Below are 18,672 nucleotides of genomic sequence, written 5' to 3'. Positions count from 1 at the left end.
TCCCTCAGCTTCTCCCAGTGGGGATGTCTTATATAACTGAAGTATCTTTAGGAAATTGACATTAGTGTGATACTGTTAACTAGTCTATTAACTGTTAACTAAACCTGATTTGGTTTCTAGTTTTTACATTTTCTCATCTGTGTGTCTGTGTGTTTGTGCATATATGCTCACACTTGCATATATGTGTGCATGTAGCTCTGTGAAATGTGACTCCATGTATAACTTCATGTAACCATTACCACAAACAAGATACAGAACTAATCCATCACCACAAAGGTCTTTGTGTCTGCCTTTATAGTTAACACCTACCCACTCTACTGCCATACTCGAACTCTAACAACTGCTAATCAGTTCTCTCTATATATGATTTTATTATGATGAGAATGTTATGTAAATTGAATATACTTCATATAACCTTTTGAGTGGTTTTATTCATTAATCATAATACCCTCGAGATCCATCCAAGCGGTTGCATGCATTGGTAGTTTATTTATTTTTGTTGCTGAATTCTATTCCCTCTTAGTGATGTCAGAATTTATTTAACCTTTCATCCACTGAAGGACATTTAGGTACTTCCATTTTTTTACTAATACAACTAATATGAATATTTCATATGTAGATTTTTACATGACACATATGTTTCATTTCTCAGGGAATGCCCAAGGATATGAATCAGTCATTTAATGAATGCCTGTTTTATTTTATAAGAAATTGCCAAACAATGTTCCAGAATGGTTGTACCATTCTGGTTGATTTTCATCTACACTGAATCACCATTTGTTGTTATGGAGTTTTGTTTTGTTTCATTTTCAAAGAAGTGCTAATGGTTGTGTAGACTGCTATACAATATTTGCATTTCTCTAATGTTAAACATCTTTTCATGTACTTATTTGCCATTCATCATCCCTAATTGTGTCATTTGCTTATTTTCTATTTGGATTGCTGGTTTTTTGACTGTTAAGCATTTTAAAAATATTGTTTTAAAATTTTTATTAGGGCTGGGGATGTGGCTCAAGCAGTAGTGTGCTCGCCTGGCATACATGTGGCCCAGGTTCGATCATCAGCATCACATACAAAAACAAAAGATGTTGTGTCCGCCGAAAACTAAAAAAATAAATATTAAAATTCTCTCTCTCTCTCTCTCTAAAATATAAAATAAAATAATATTTTTATTATAAAATGTCCCAGTTTAGCCATTTGTAAGTGTGCAGTTCAGTGGCTTTAACTACATTCACATGTTGTGTAGCCATCATTACTATCCATCTCCAGAACTTTTTTGTCATCCCAAACAGAAACAACCCAGTAAACAATAAGTACTCATTCCCCAGCTCCTAAAAATTGCTATTCTACTTTCTGTGTCTATGTATTTAACTATTTGAATGTATTTGTCCAGTGTTTGTTGCTATAACAAAATACTTGAGGCAGGCCACTTTATAAAGAAAAAAATTTGTTTAGCTCAAAGGTTTGGAGGCTGAAAGTATAAGCTGAAGCATCCCTGTTGAGTTTGGCCTCTGGTGAGGACCCTCTTGGTTATATCACATCATGCCAGATAACCTTCATACTGGGAGAGATTATGTGTCGGGGAGATCCCATGACAAGAAAGAAAGGCAGAGAATTAGGGGTCAGGATCATTCTTATTCTTTTTAACTTAAGCCACTCTGAAAGGCATCATTGATCTTTTCCAATGGTAATGTCTCCAGTGACTTAACCACCTTCATCAGGCCACAACTCCTAAAGCTTCCAGCACATTTAAATCATAGCATCTGTGTACCTCATATAATTGAAATAATAATATATTGGCCCTTTGTTTCTGGCTTATTTCATTGAGCTTTTTTTTTTTTTTTTTTTTTTTTTTTTTTTTTTTTTTACGGTTCAACCATGTTGTATGTGTATCAGAATTCTATTCCTCTTTTTGTTGTTGTTTTTTGAGGGTTTTTTTGTGATATAAATTTCTAAAATTAAATTTTCCATCTAAAATTTCTAAAAACTAGAAATTACAACCAAAATAAGCTGGAAGAAAAAAAATCCTCTTAAAACTTACAGAGATTCTCTTCCAGACTCTTTCCATGATTTTTCATTATAGAATCTCAATGGGATAGAGGGTCTTTATATGCCAAACAGAAATAAAGGACTTCCCCTGGCTGTTCCCCTTGTTGGTAAGTATTCTCTCCACATCCCTGGCTTCTCAATGAAGCAAGCCAACATTCTCAAACCTGAAAGGATGCCACTTGTTCTGTAGGCATTTGTCTTCTGGCACCACACCACTATGTGCCAAGTCTTCAGCTGGGTTCCAAGAAGGCCATACATTTTTAAGTTGCAAATCTGTGCTAAGTATATAAGACAATGACTGACAGGAAAAAAATGTTTTTTGATTACAAACTCAATCCATGTGGTTTATTTATCAGTGGGAGAAGTTAGAAATTAATTCCACTCTCCTCTCGCTCCCAAAAACCCCAGCAAATAGCAAACAAGTTTCCTTGGAAATCACAGTCACATTTAGAGTACACCCTAGAAAAGAGAAGGTGCAAAACAGTTGCCACCCACTTTCATCAAATACTGGATTTATTCAAGGGTGGAGAAAAAAGGCAACTTTCCAAAAGGCTGTGAGGGAAAATCTGTTCCAAGCCTCTCTCTTTATTTAGTATGGGATCTTCATGTTCACATGGCATTCTTCCTATAGTTCACATCATCTTCCCTTTGGGTATGTCTGTGCCCAAATCTCCTCTTTTAAAAATACCAGTCAGATTGGATTAGGGTCCACCCTAATGATCATTGTAACTTGATTACCTTTGTGAAGTTCAGTTTCTAAATAAAGTCACATTCAGATACACTGGAGGCCAGGATTACAATTTTTAAATTTGTGGGAGGGATCCATTCAAACAAAATCAAAAATGTTTAGTTTTGAGAAGTATTTATATACTAATGATGGCATTTCTTTTTTATTTTATTTTTTATTTTTTTTATTTATATGTGACAGTGGAATGCATTACAATCCTTATTATACATATAGAGCACAATTTTTCATATCTCTGGTTGTATACTAAGTATATTCACAGCAATTTGTTATGGCATTCCTTTTTTAAAATAATTTACAGTCAGGAATGGTGTTGCATGTCTGTAATCCCATGGCTTGAGAGACTAAAGCAGGAGGATTGCCAGTTGAAAGCCAGCCTTAGCAAATTAGTGAGGCCCTAAGCAACTTAGCGAGACCCTTTCTCAAAAAAAAAAAAAAAAAAAAAAGAAAAGAAAAGAAAAGAAAATTTACAAATGTATTTATTGTGATATAAAATGTTCCTCCCATATTCCCGCTCCCTATCCCACTCTAGATAGGGCAGAGGGGTTGGAAGGGAAGGGAGGGGGCATAGGCTATTAATGATGGTGGAATGTGATGATCATTATTATACAAAGTACATGTATGAAGATATGAATTGGAGTGAATATACTGTGTATACGACCAGAGATATGAAAAATTGTGCTGTATATATGTAATAAGAATTGTAATGCATTCCACTGTCAAATATAAATAAAAAAGAGATATAAAATATTTATGTTTTTATTAATTTAATCTGCTCCTAGGTATCTAGCCTATGAAATAATCTAAAACACACAAAAATGTCATATGACGATATTGAGCATACCATCATTTATAATTATATAAAAGGAAGAAACAGCCTTTACAATTAACACAAAATATTTACATTGACCAGAATAAAAAAAATTACAAAATTATACTTATGACACACAAATGTAAAATCTAGTAAAAAAAAATATTTGGATATATGCCATTTATAAAAATATTACTGTATAAAAATATTAGAACGAAATATATGTCTTTTGATTTTAAAATATGATTATGGTTTTATAATTTATGATTTTAAAATATAATATTACATATAAAATATATTAATATGTTAATATTAATATAATGGCACCATTTTTAACATAATGTAATGAACTTTTGAGTTTCTAGGTAACTCACTGCACTCATTGGCAAATATTGTATGTTCAAAATTACATTTAATATATTAATTTAAAATCATTAATTTATTATTTCATTCAGTGAATCAATAGAAATAGATTTTATATTTAAATAACATATTTTGAAATATCTTTGAATTAATTTCGTTTTTCATTTCAACTTACAGATAGTGGTATAAATTCTACCTCAAACTTAGTACTCAAATTAAGCAGGTATTAACATTTGGTTACATTTTCTTCAGATCTTTCTGTTTTTGTTTGAAAAGAAATAAACCATATCAGGTATATCCAAAGCTTCATCTCTCCTTTTCTTCCTTTCCTCTCTAGAATTAATGACTATCTTATAATCAGGGTTCACTATTTCCATGTATATTTTTAATGCTTTAGACTTTTGTGTGTATTTGAGTATATGCAAATTACATGTGATCTATGTTGTGTTGTATATATTCAGTGTACTATAACATATACAATGTATAAATATTTGATGTATTTTAAAATTATACACAAATATGTGTATAATTTCATGAGTTTCATATAGACCAGATAGACATGCATAGCTGTATACATTAGTATTATCTATGTTTTAAGCTTTTACAGAAAAAGTTTTTATTATACATCTCCTTTTATGACTTGTTTACTCAATCATTTTGTCTTGGGAATTTTTGTTCACAATAATCTACTTTTTAAATTTTATATGATATAGGGTGTTTCCCCTTATATAAACAGCATTTAATCATTCCTCTACTGAGTGGTTTCTTTTTTTGGTGATAAAAGCAATGTAATGATGAATATTCTTATAAGCATCTCCATGTACACAGAAGTAAGGATTTCCGTAGAGTATATTTAGAAAGAAATATAAGTACTGTTCAATTTTATGTCTCTAATTTTTAAGATATTACCAAGTTGATCTTCAGAATAGTTGTCCTGGTTTATTATATTCCTGTAAATTATATAAATATTTTAAATAAAATATTAATTTTCATTTGCTATACATAATATGTACCGATTATAGAACATCAGTTTTATACATGTTTTGGGTTTTTTAAGTTTTAATATAACTGCAGGGGTTAATGACAAAACAGGATTTATTTATGGAGAAAATCGCTTAAATTGTGGCACATGGATGGATAAAATGGAAGAAAGTGACAGAACTAGAAACAGAGGAATCCCAGCCACTCCAAGGTAGTGTTTATTTTAAAGTGCTTTTGTAATTATGCCCTTTTTTTAAAAAAATATTTTTTAAAATATATATATATATATACATATATATATGTATATATATATATATTACATGTAGGTGGGCACAATACCTTTTTTTAATTTTTATGTCATGTAGAGGATCGAACCCAGTGTCTCAGGCATGCTAGGTGAGCACTCTACCACTTGAGTCACAACCCTAGCCCCTAATTATGCCCTTTTAATTTAAAACACGTACTTGTAGAATCTTTTACTCTATTAATGATGTATTTTTCATAGTAAATCAATAAAAATCTGCCTCTCTTCTATTTTCTGACTCATCCTTTCTTTCTTCTTGTCATGCAGATATGTTCCTTTTGATATATGTTATATAGTAAAGCTATCTGTTCTTTTTTTTTTTAGAAATTATCATGGTTTCAGTCTCTGCAAGTACTTCAAAATCAATTTTTATGATCTATTATCCCAATGGTTAATATTTCATTGTGCATATCTTTTGTAAATATGAACAACCATCAGTTGTTCTGTCTTTTATGAAGTCTTTTCACTTCATAAAAGGGAATCTTTTTTCTTCATAATTCTTTAAACTTTTGTCCCAGAATTTGTCATTTTTCTTTTTTTCTTTCAGAAGCTATCAACAAATAGCTTCTTATACTATATTAAGCTGAGAAACTCTTTTCTTCAAATTTTATCTTCAGTCAGAATTATCTAAAAAATAATTTTTAAAGAGTTGCTACTAGACTGAGGAGTGTAGCTCCCTGGTAGAACACTTCCCTAACTTGGGTGAGGCCTGGTTTCAGTCCCCAGCAAAATTATATATTCCTTATAAAGTTAGGATTTCTTAGTAGATAGTTGCTTTTATAATGAAATGGTTATACTATTTATCAGAATTGTTTATTGAATACCTTCTTAAAATAGAGCCTAAATGAATCCTACTTGGAGAATAAAATTTATTTTTAATTTTAGAAATGGGTCTGCTGTGGAAATTGTGGGCTTGTGTAAATCTGCCATTCGTTGGTTGCTGGAATTATCCGAAAAAAATATTTTTTCTTATCATGAAGTTAGAGTAAAAAGACATGGTAAGCTGTTCCTTTTATTTACAAAGAAACTTCTAATACTGTCTGTATTTTCAACTATGTACTCATCATTTGATGCAGTTAGCTGATATTAGAAAACCATAAATTTCAAGAAGAAAGAAAAATCATTAATCTACTCTATGGAAATTGTACCAAATCTAATTACTAACCATATTTTTGATAGCAGTTTAAACTGAGGTAAAAAAAACAACATAGTTATTGCCTTATTGTGCTTTTTTTTTTTTATCTTAGTGTGACCGTGAACAGGTTCTATTTTCATGAACAATTTTGAAATCTTTACATTTTTTTGAGAAAATTCAGTCCAATTGAAATATTATTTGAGCCACATAAATAACTTAAAATTTTCTAATTCATTTGTTAAAAGTAAAAAGAAATGGATGAAGTTAATTTTGTTTCATTTAAGATAATGTGTGTGAAATATGATTCAATATGTATTCAATATAAAATTATTCCTGAACTATTTTATATTTTGGGAAGTACTGAGTATTTCAAATACAGTAAATGTTTTATATCTCATCTCAATTTAGGCTAGCTACATTTTCAAAAAGTGGCCAATTTATTTTTCCCTAGTTGATAAAAAGTAATAAGTGTACTAAATATGACTTTTTGGCTCTTATTAGAAGTTTGAATTGCTTTAAATGTCTGAAACTGCCATGTCTTTTCATCATTTTCCAGGGAAAGTTGTAACAGTCTCATATGAAGAATGGAACAGAAAAATACAAGACAACTTTGAAAAACTGTTTCATGTTTCAGAAGATCCTTCTGATTCTAATGAGAAGAATCCAAATCTAGTTCATAAACATGGCATATACAAAGACAGTTATGGAGCATCAAGTGCTTGGTGTGACTACCAGCTCAGGCCTAATTTTACCATAGCATTGGTCGTGGTAAGTGAACTGTTTGTATCTGTCCAAATTGTAATAGAATTTACTTAATTTTTTTTTTTATTTTTTACTGTTTTCATTGAACTGCAGAAAAGGATATTGCTTACTAGCTAGTTTTATATAGTCTTTTTATAATTAAAAAGGTCTGCTTATCACCTTTAACATTTACCAATCAGTATCAAAAAATAGAAAACAATGGAAGATGATCAATGAAGTGTTTTCCTGATGTATTTTTCACATCCTGAATACACTTAGAAAATGATATTTGTGCAAGACACTGTGCTTGGATTTTGCTGTTTATGCCAAATCCAGCTGCTTCAATGAGCCCCTGACCCACCCAGTTGTCCTGAAAGCTAAAGATTTCCAATCATCTGTGCCACAACCAGTGCCTTAGCATGCTAGATAGGAAGTTCTGGAGTAGTGAATTACCAGGAATAGGTTAAATTCACACGCTCTTTTATTGATAATTAGTAAATTATGTATAGCCAAGGATTCTAGAGTCTCTCCTTTTTAAATTCTGCCTAAACTATGAGGGCAATAAAATAGAGGTTTGTGTTTGTCCATGCCTGCATAGCTGTTTCCATTTTGTCAAAAACATAACTAAACATGGTATAATAAATTACAGTAGAATGAAAAACACACAGGCACGCAGGACAGCTTTGGTTCAATGTGCATTTGATTTTATTAATCATTAACCTTAACTGTAGGTCAACCACCAAAATTAATGCAGATCCTCTTCTCCTTCTTCTTTGTATTACAAGTAACTTTATACTGTTCTACATTTTATTATGATCCTAGAAGCAGAAAGTGGGTTCAGATATACCTTAAAGGAAACTCTTGTGAATATTATAAAGAATAAATTACATGAGTTGAAGTGTGTTCTGTATTCCTGATAACTATGAAAACTTCCTGTTTTTGAAGAATATCCACACATTTTCCTAACTTCTAAGGCCTAGAACAGTGCTTCCAAGTTAGCCTCATGGAATTAAATCTGGTTAGGCATCTACTCTTAAATTCTGCCCACACTGTATTTTTAAATATATTCATTTTTTTCAAGATGATGATTTGTATATGTAGGTGGAAAGTAATTCTTCTGTGATGTGAAAAAGTTGTATATTTGTTTTTGACATTAATAAGGCCCCTGAGCTGTTTAATACAGAAAAAGCATGGAGAGCATTGGAGATCGCAGGAAAAAAAATTACTTGGTCTACTTGGCATGAAAACTTTAGATCCAGAGTAAGTTGGAATCTAAGTATTAAGAATGTTGTTAGTATTATATTTAATCCAAATATATTAACACCAGCTATTAATTTTTCTTATTGATAACATCTCCAAAATTTCATTCAGATTGAGTTTTTAAAAGTGTCATCTGTACTTTCATTAAGCATCAGTACTCAGAATGCCTCTGTCTTAATATGTATTCAATAATCAATTAGAGTTTTAGTTTATAAAACTAATGTCATGAATATTTTCTGATGTGCAATTTTCTGAACATAAAGGTGGTAAATGATTATTATAATCATTGGAAGTTACAGATATATATAAAGAAAAACAGAAAATTAATTTAAACCCCTTTATCTAGAAGTAAGCATCATTATCATCTGATGTATCTGTGCCTTTTTGTACAATTTGGATCATATGGGAATATACCTAAGTGAATTTATGGAAAATATTACATGGGGTCAATCCCCAGCACCACAAAAAGAAAAAAAAATTCATTCCCTTGCTTCTTTCCTTCACCTCAATTCTACTCCTCAAAGGTGGTCATTATTTTCTATATTGTTCCTACTAATAGCTGTTTCTACATTTCTAAAAGAAAGTATATGCTGCTGTTTTATGATATTTTAAGTATTAGGTATTATTCACATATATTGATGACAGGTGAGGATTTAATTCTGTTCTCAATGTTAGTCTTATCCATCCTTTCTTTGTAATTATACTACTCTTTTTACTTATATCCATAAATGATTTTATTTTTATTTTACACTTGTGGGTTTATGCCATCATGTATTTCTTGTCCTTTCCAACTTTGTTTTTTTCTTGAGTTTCAAATAACCCTTCTGTTTTTCCTTTATGATTTTTCTTTAAAACTTGATACTTGTTATCAACTTGATTTCTGTATGAATTGATGACAGAATCTCACCTTTGTAGAATTTTCCTACTTTACTATGTACTCATTTCCATCATGAAATGCAAAATTTTGTATGTTTTAACTACATTCTGAGATATTCATATTTTCAGAGTCGTTGAGAAGCACTGATCAAAACTAAAACACAAAGTTTATTTTTGTGGCCACATCTATCTTACTTAAAAAAAACTTTGTATTTAAATTAAATCAAGTATACATAGCCCTTGTATTATCTGTTACAATAATTTTTGTAATATTGTTTCCTGCATAAATATGTTATAAATTCTACATACAATCAGAATGTATGTTGAATTGCTATTTGTAGTCTGATGATATGCCACATATAATTTTAAAATAACTTCATGGAGAAGTTTCAAAAACAACCTTTATAATCTATAACCTGTAATACCTTATCTATAATATTTAGTAATTCAATTTATTATATGACCATTTCAATTATTATTCATATATTAGAGACATTTTGAGATACTTGACTTTAAACCAATGGTTAGTGTCAAGCTAATTCCTGGAAGGCAAGATACCTGAATATTTAATATTTTTTATATTAGTCAGTATTTGTTAATTATTCCTGAACACATTGCTAAAGTCCTCTGGACTCATTATATTCTTATTTAAGGTTAAATTGTGTTTTAATGCTGAGCTTATTCTATGAATTGGAAGATAACATGATTATTTCTCTTAACTTTCCTATTAAAATGTTTTTAATGCTTTCTATGATATCTGAGCTTCTTTTATTTAACTTAAGTTTCAATCATTTTGCAGTGATATTGTTTACTGTGGAATATATGACAATGCGTTAGACAGTGACAACTACAATCTTGCTAGAGGTTTCAATTATCACCAAGAACCTGTAAGAATTTTATTTTTCTCTGAGTTTTCAGTTATTTTTCAAATAGTTCTAGATATTCACAGTTCTTTATTTTTCCTTTACTTTTAAATTATCTTTTTTTCAGGAATGGCTATGGCCTGTTGGATATTTTCTTTATGCTAAGTTATATTTTTCCAAATTGATGGGTCCGGAGTGTAGTGCAAAGACAATGTTTTTGGTTAAAAACGTTCTTTCTCCACATTATGTTCATCTTGAGAGGTAAGTTGTCATGGGCATTTAATGTCTATAACTGGTGTGTCCTGAGTTCTTAGATATTAGGTAAGTTGGGTTTCCTTAGGATTCATTTCTCTGTGCTCTAGGTATCCCAATGAAGCTTGAAACCTTTCTTCTTTAACATGGCAAAGTCCATCGTTGAAATTTTACCTTCCCTTCATTACTTTACGTAGTAAGTTACTTAAAGCAAAAGATTTGATATTGTATGATTTGAACATATGGAATAGTCTTTGATTTTCAAAATTTAGCTCATATTTTTTGAGTGTGATTAGCAAAGAATAAATACAAAAAACAAAAATATTTGTATCATGCCTTTTGAACTACTTGATATATATATATATATATATATATATATATATATATATATATATATATATATAACAATTTTCAAAAATGTTCCAATTGTAGTTAAAATATTTGAATTGGCCTTTTGACTGTTATTTTAAAAACATTTTCTCACCTCATCTCTCCTAATTATCAGCAGATTATCAGGGTCAGAATTACATATTTTTCTATGGTACAAATTTCAAGTCTATCTTAACTTCTCAAATTCTAAATTATGCCTTCATCTTATTGCTCAGACTAATTATGCATAATTGGCATAAATTGTAACACCTCTCTTTCAAGAACATAAGGGACTTCAAATTATCACAGCAAATATTGCATGAAAATTGGTTTTCATTAGCTTAAATATACTCACAGAACACCCAACTCTTTCGTTGCAATGTACTGTTTCTGGGGGTTTTGTATTTATTTTCTCTTTGTTCCCTTTTATCTGTTAAAAGTAAGACTATCTGGCATGCCGGGGGTTATTCTACTTTTACCTGTCATCTCATCACTTCAGACCTGTTATGAGACCTTGTTCCAGTAATTAATTATCTTCTCTTGGTATTCCACTTTATCTTTCCTACTTAAGCTACAGAGATATCTGTCAGCCCATTCTAAAACAAAATCCCTTCATATAGTTATTAACTCAAACCTGGTCCTGTCTCTCTTACCAGCCCATGTCTCCTTCAGGAGTAACCTCTTTTTTCTCTCTCCATTTTGACCCACTTAGTCATTACCACCTTCAACTGGCTTTCGCCCTCACCACTCTGGCAAAGCCACTCAACAAGATCTCTCCTAGTTTCCAGACCCCATGACCTCCCTTAAGTTCTCTACTTTGAGCTGGCTACTGCTTTCCTTTTTTCATGAAAAACCTTATGGTACCAACAGTATTAGGTTTTCCTTGTTTACATGGTAGAACTAATGGTAATAACAACAAATGATATTCATTGATCACTTAACCATGTTCTAGGCATTATTCTAAATGTATGTATGTAAAATGACTCATTTAATCCAAACAACTATATAAAATTGCTACTATTACCATCATCATCATCTCTACCACTACCACATATTACTGTTGTTATCCACTTGTCCACTTACTCAATGTGTGACCATGAGGAAGTTGTTTAACTTCTCTAAAGCTTGGTTTTCTCATCTGCATAGAGTGAGTTGGGATCATTGGAGGTTGGATTGTTTCAAGGAGTGATATAATTTTTTTTTCCTTTTTTAAATTGGTTGTTCAAAACATTACATAGCTCTTGACATATCAATTTCATCCTTTAGATTCAAGTGGGTTATGAACTCCCATTTTTACCCTGTATACAGATTGCAGAATCACATGGGTTACACATCCACTTTTTTACATAATGCCATATTAGTAACTGTTGTATTCTGCTACCTTTCCTATCCTCTACTATCCTCCTCCCTTCCCCTCCCATCTTCTCTCTCTATCCCATCTGCTGTAATTTAATTCTCTCCCTTGTTTTGTTTTTCCCTTTCCCCTCACAACCTCTTATATGTAATTTTGTATAACAGTGAGGGTCTCCTTCCATTTCCATGCAATTTCCCTTTTCTCTTTCTTTCCCTCCCACCTCATGTCTCTGTTCAATGTTAATCTTTCCTCCTGCTCTTCCTCCCTGTTCTGTTCTTAGTTGCTCTCATTATATCAAAGAAGAAATTGGCATTTGTTCTTTAGGGATTGGCTAGCTTAACTTAGCATAATCTGCTCTAATGCCATCCATTTCCCTGCAAATTCCATGATTTTGTCATTTTTAGTGCTGAGTAATACTCCATTGTGTATAAATGCCACAGTTTTTTTTATCTGTTCATCTATTGAAGACATCTGGGTTGGTTCCACAGTCTAGCTATTGTGAATTGTGCTGCTATGAACATCAATGTGGCAGTATCCCTATAATACGCTCTTTTAAGGTCTTCAGGGAATAGTCCGAGAAGGGCAATAGCTGGGTCAAATGGTGTTTCCATTCCCAGCTTTCCCAGGAATCTCCATACTGCTTTCCAAATTGTCTGCACCAAATTGCATTTCCACCAGCAAAGTGCAAGAGTACCCCTTTCCCCACATCCTCGCCAGCACTTGTTGTTGTTTGACTTCATAATGGCTGCCAATCTTACTGGAGTGAGATGGTATCTTAGGGTGGTTTTGATTTGCATTTCTCTGACTGCTAGAGATGGTGAGCATTTTTTCATGTACTTGTTGATTGATTGTATGTCCTCCTCTGAGAAGTGTCTGTTCAGGTCCTTGGCCCATTTGTTGATTGGATTATTTGTTATCTTATTGTTTAGTTTTTTGAGTTCTTTGTATACTCTAGATATTAGGGCTCTATCTGAAGTGTGTGGAGTAAAAATTTGTTCCCAGGATGTAGGCTCCCTATTTACCTCTCTTATTGTTTCTCTTGCTGAGAAAAAACTTTTTAGTTTGAGTAAGTACCATTTGTTGATTCTAGTTATTAACTGTTGTGCTATGGGCAAAGGACTAATATATTAACATATGTTACACAGACAAGATAATAAGACAGATATAAGCTATCATTAATTATCTTCATTTTGTAAACAAAGTTAAGAAGGTGAAGTAACTTGGACAAAGTCAAACAGGAAGTAATCTACTTTAGCTTTTACTAAGATCCAGGCAGTCATGTCCTCCAGGATGTGCTCTTAACTACACTATTAATTCTGTTTACTCTTTCTCTGCGTTTTATTTCCAGCACCTAAATATACTCATTCTCTAAAATTCCAAGGGATTTTGTTTGTTTGTTTATTTCTTGTTAGTGTTTTTGCTTTGCAATACTAATTTCTGAACTCAGGGCCACATACATGTCTGGCAAGCACTCTACCAGTGAACTACATCCCCTGCCCAGGCAGCCTTTGAACTTTTGATTTTCCTACCATAGCATCCTAAGTAGCTTGGGATACAGATGTGTACACTGGTTGCCTCTTGTCCTTTCTAATACAGGTGTTTAGTGCTATAAATTTCCCCTTACGTATCAGTTTATCATATTCCACTAATTCTGATTAGTTGTATACTTATTTTCATTTAGTTGAAATACTTCCTTTTCTTAAAAATTTTTATTTGTTTTTTTTTAGTTTTATATATCAGTAGAATGTATTTTGACATATTATACATACATAGAGTATAACTCCCCATTCTTTTAGGTGTGTATTATGTGGAGTTACACTGGTTTTGCATTCATATATGAACATAGAAAAGGAAAGTCTTCTTTCTTTCCTATTTTTCCCTCCTTGACTTGCCTTCATTCCCCTTTGTCTAATCCAATGACTTTCTATTCCCCACCCCTTATTGTGTGTTAGCTTATCAGAGAGAACATTCGGCCTTTGGTTTTTTTTGGATTTCATTTATTTCACTTAGCATGATAAGACTCCAGCTCAATTCATTTACCTGGCAAATGCAATAATTTCATTCTTCTTTATGATGAGTAATATTCCATGTGTATATATACCACCTTTTCTTGAAGGGCACCTGGATTAGTTCCATAGCTTCACTATTGTGAACTGAGCTGCTGTAAACATTAGGGTGGCTATATCAGTGTAGTATGCTGTTTTTCAGGTCCTTTGTGTATATACAGAGGAGTGGGATAACTGGGTCCAATGGTGGTTCTATTCCAAGTTTGGTTGAAATACTTTGTTTTCTCCTTTGATTTCATCTTTCCCTCATAGGTTATTTAGAAATTCATTATTTAGTTTTCAAATATTCATGAATTTTCCAGAGCTATTTCTATTATTGTTTTTAAAATTGTATCCATTGTAGTGAACAAATATACTCTGTGTGACTCTGATCCTTATAAACTTATTAGTAGTTATGATTCAGAGTTTTCTCTCTAGGTAATTCATCTGTTTTCACTTGCAAAGAATATATATTCTGCGATCCTTAGGTGGAGTGTTCTAGAAATATCAGTTGGTTTAAGTTGGTTGATGTTCAAATTCCTTAAGGGATTTCCATCTCCTTGTTCTATGAATTATTGAAAAAGACTATTGCAGTCTCCTGCTGTATTTTTTTCTCAGTGCTGTTGTATATGTTTTTGCTTGAGGTGTTTTAAAACACTGTTATTAAGTGTATAAACATTTATGAAATCACCTTCTTTATCACTGATACTTCTCTGCTCCAAGGTCTACTTTGTTTAATATTAATTAAGCACTAAAGATTTCTTTTATTTGTTACCAACATATATTTTTCCATCCTTATATGTTCAAACTATCTGTGCCTTCTCTGGCTCTGACATCACCTGAACAGATGTCCTGAGACATAATTGCCCTTCCCATATTGACTTACACTCCATACTATGCAAACTCTACAGGCAAGTGCCTTCCTTACATCACTTGAATTCAGATTACTCTCAACCACCTTCACACCTGTTGCGACCTCCTTCCTTATACCTCTTGAGCGCTGACATCTTGCTTTGAAGTACTTGTAATTTGTCTTAGTCAGCTTTCTCACTGCTGTGGCCAAAAAGACCTGACAAGAACAGCATAGAGGAGAAAAAATTTATTTGCAGGCTCACTGTTTAAGAGGTTTTAGTCCGTAGACAGCTGTCTCTATTTTCTGGGGCTCAGCTCCATTCCTTAGGGCTTGAAGTGAGGCTGAATATCAGGGCAAAAGGGTGTGGTGGAGGAAAAAATTTCAAGACATCACAGCAGGAAGCAGAGAAAGAGCTCTACTCCTCAAGGACAAAATATGTATCCAAAGTCACATTCCCACTGACCTACCTCCTCCAGGTACATCCTCCCTGCCTACAGTTACCAGTTAGTCCCTGTCAGAATATTAATTCACTGATTGGGTTAAGGCTCTCATAACCCAACCATTTCACCTCTAAATCTTACATTTTGTCACATGAGCTTTTGCAGAACACCTAATTTAAACCATAACACTATTCTTTCATTCTTTTCTCCTCCTCTCTCTTATAGTACATACCTCCTTTGTTCTGCCTGCCTAATGAATTTAGGGATGAATTTTTCAGGAAAGGAGACTTTTCTATACTAGTGTGAGTATGTTCCATGTACTAGTGTCCACATTTAATTGTGAGCAGCATAGTTTTATAATCTTATAATTTTAGGAATTTTATAACCTTCTTTTGTTTCATAATATCAGTAGGACTTTGTTATGGCCAGGGCTGCCATAACAAAGCACCACAAACTGAGTGACCTCACAGAAGCTGTTAAACAACAAGATATTGTCTCAATTTCTGCAGTCTGTAATCTGAAATCAAGGCAGGAGCAGGGCAATTCTCTCTCTGAAGTCATTAGTGCTGTGACAGCAAACTTTCAGTCTTCACTGGACATTCCTTTTGTGTGCATGTTGATGTCCAAATTTCTCCTGTATAAGGATGCCAGTCATATTGGATTAGGGCCCACCTTACCCCAGTATAACCTCATCTTAACTAATTATATCTGCTAATAACTAATCATGAATGTGGGGAATGTAGTTTAACCACTTACAGATTACCCAACTATCCAACTTTAGAGATTTGGCATTTTGCTCTGAAGTAATTTTAATACTTGAAGATATTTAAATAATTTTTCTATATTTTACATTTCTATTTGATAGATTTTTTGAAGGAATATAATACCAGGCTAGGATCATAGCTCAGTGGTAGAGTGCTTGTCTAGCACATGTGAGGCACTAGGTTCATTCCTGAGCACTACATAAAAATAAAAATAAATAAAGGTTTATGTTCATGTATATATACCTTTATCAAAAAATAAATATAATACCTAGCTTCTTTGATAATACCTATCAAAAATATTTCATCTTCATCTCATGGAATTATTTTTCTATTTTAATTATGAAATATTTCATATGTACAGAAGAATATTTGTAACACAGCTGAGTTCCAATGAAAAATATGGTAATTAATACATTCTCACAACCCCACTTAAGAAATAAATATTATGGGATGGGGTTGTGGATTAGCTAGAAAGTGCTCACTTAGCATGTGTGAGGCCCTGGGTTCAATTCTCAGCACCACATAAAAAAACAAATAGATGTTGTCTATGTACAACTTAAAAAAAATAGAAAAAGAAATATTACAGATTTCTGTATTTTCATTTTTTTTTTTGAAATTTACTTCACATTTAAAGGTGTATTTTGGAACTAAGAATAAATTAGATACAATAATAATCCTGTGTTCTGCTAGTGAGGCCTTGAACACATTTTTTAAAGCTTTATTAATGTCTCTTAATTCTGTATAAGTAAGGAGTAATTCTAACTCCTGTATCATAGGGTTGAGGTGAGCAGTAAATGAGGTAATGTATATAAATTACCAAATATTAGAACATAAGTATATACTATATAAAATTGTTGTTTAGTAAAATGAAAATTGTCATTTTTTCCAGTGACAATTCCTAGTGTTTATTATTTTATTTAGTTTTACACTTATATCAATATGACACATGGGGATGTAACTCAAAAGTAGAGTGCTTGCCTAGCATGTATGAGGCCATGGAGTCTATTCCCAGCACCACACAAACAAAAATCACACATACTAACTACATAATTACAATCTGAGTCTTATAACTTATTCTAAAATTATGAAATTAAGCATCAAAGAATATTTGTATATTGCCTGGAATGGTGAGGATTTACAATATTTCTAATGGATAAAAGGATCTTTTGTATTCGAAAGTTATAAATCTTAAGGATGGAATAGGAAAAAGGACTTCTTTAGGATATTATGCTTTATTTTGTTACAAGTGATTGTTTCTGTACTAAAAGGAAAAAAACTTGAGGTATTACCTATATTTTTAAAATGTGTTAGATTATGTCTCATAAAAAATCCTTTCTATGTTCCAGATCCCCTTGGAAAGGACTTCCAGAACTGACCAATTAGAATGGCCAGTATTATCCTTTCAGCTGTGAGACACAAGCCTGGTCAATTGCTGTTATTCTTGAAACACTTTATGGTTTATAGTTGGTTCAGATATATTTAACAAATATACAACTTCATTATGCAATGCAAGATCATAATGCAAATGCCTATGTATACAAATTCAAGTTTTTTTAAAAAAAAATTCATATAATATTGATGTCCAATTAGGAAAGATTATAAAAGCATTGATTTTTCTTTTTCTTTTTCAATTTATAAAGGTAACTTTCAATTTGAATAGATAAAAAATATGATTACCAACAGAATTTTCTTTTGAGTTCATTAAGTATTCTTCAAGAATAGAAATCCAAAGTTAGAAAAAGAAAACTTATATAATCTTAAATTTCTACAAAAGTGAAAATGGAAAAGTATCTTTAAATTGTGATCTATATTCAGGAACAATGCATACTGAATAGGCTGTGGATAATTAACATCCTCACCATGTATTATCTCACCATGTACTATGACTTTCTTCTTCTTCTTTTTTTTTTTTTTTGTACTGAAGGTTGAACTCATGGGTCACTCAACCACTGAGCCAGCCCTATGTTTTGTATTTTATTTAGAGACAGGGTCTCCCAGACTTTTTTAGTACCTCTCTTTTGCTGAAGCTGGCTTTAAACTTACAATCCTCCTGCCTCAGCCTCCTGAGCTGCTGGGATTACAGGCATGCACAACTGCACTCGGCCTACTACTGCCTTCTTAATACTTTATTCAATATATATTTCAGAAGTACTTCATAAATGTAGAGTTATCATCATTTCTACCATATATGTTCATAAATTAAGCACAGATGTTCAAACTGTGATTTTATTTTTTCACTCATACATCAATATGTTTTCAAATGTTATGAATGCCAATAGTTTATTAAAGACAACTGACTGTGATAATGATGCATAGACTAGGAAAAACAGAGAGCATTAAGAAATTTATTTCATTAAATACAGTTTTGTAAAATTAGCCTCAAGTTCAGTTTCCTGTTATATGAGATGACTTACATTTTCAAAATAGAAATGTGGGTATTCACAGGGGTGAAATGAAAATTGTCATT

General features: G+C 32.0%; 1 pseudogene; it reads left to right on the top strand.

The window, feature by feature from the left end:
* LOC143404302 (glycogen debranching enzyme-like) overlaps positions 1-17,669 on the top strand; it is a 54,214-nt pseudogene extending 36,545 nt beyond the window's left edge.
* Positions 17,670-18,672: the final 1,003 nt, after the last annotated feature.

Source organism: Callospermophilus lateralis, chromosome 7 (assembly GCF_048772815.1).
Source record: "Callospermophilus lateralis isolate mCalLat2 chromosome 7, mCalLat2.hap1, whole genome shotgun sequence".
Taxonomy (NCBI): Eukaryota; Metazoa; Chordata; class Mammalia; order Rodentia; family Sciuridae; genus Callospermophilus; species Callospermophilus lateralis.
The sequence above is the reverse complement of the archived record's forward strand: the minus strand, read 5'-3'. Positions and strand labels throughout refer to the sequence as shown.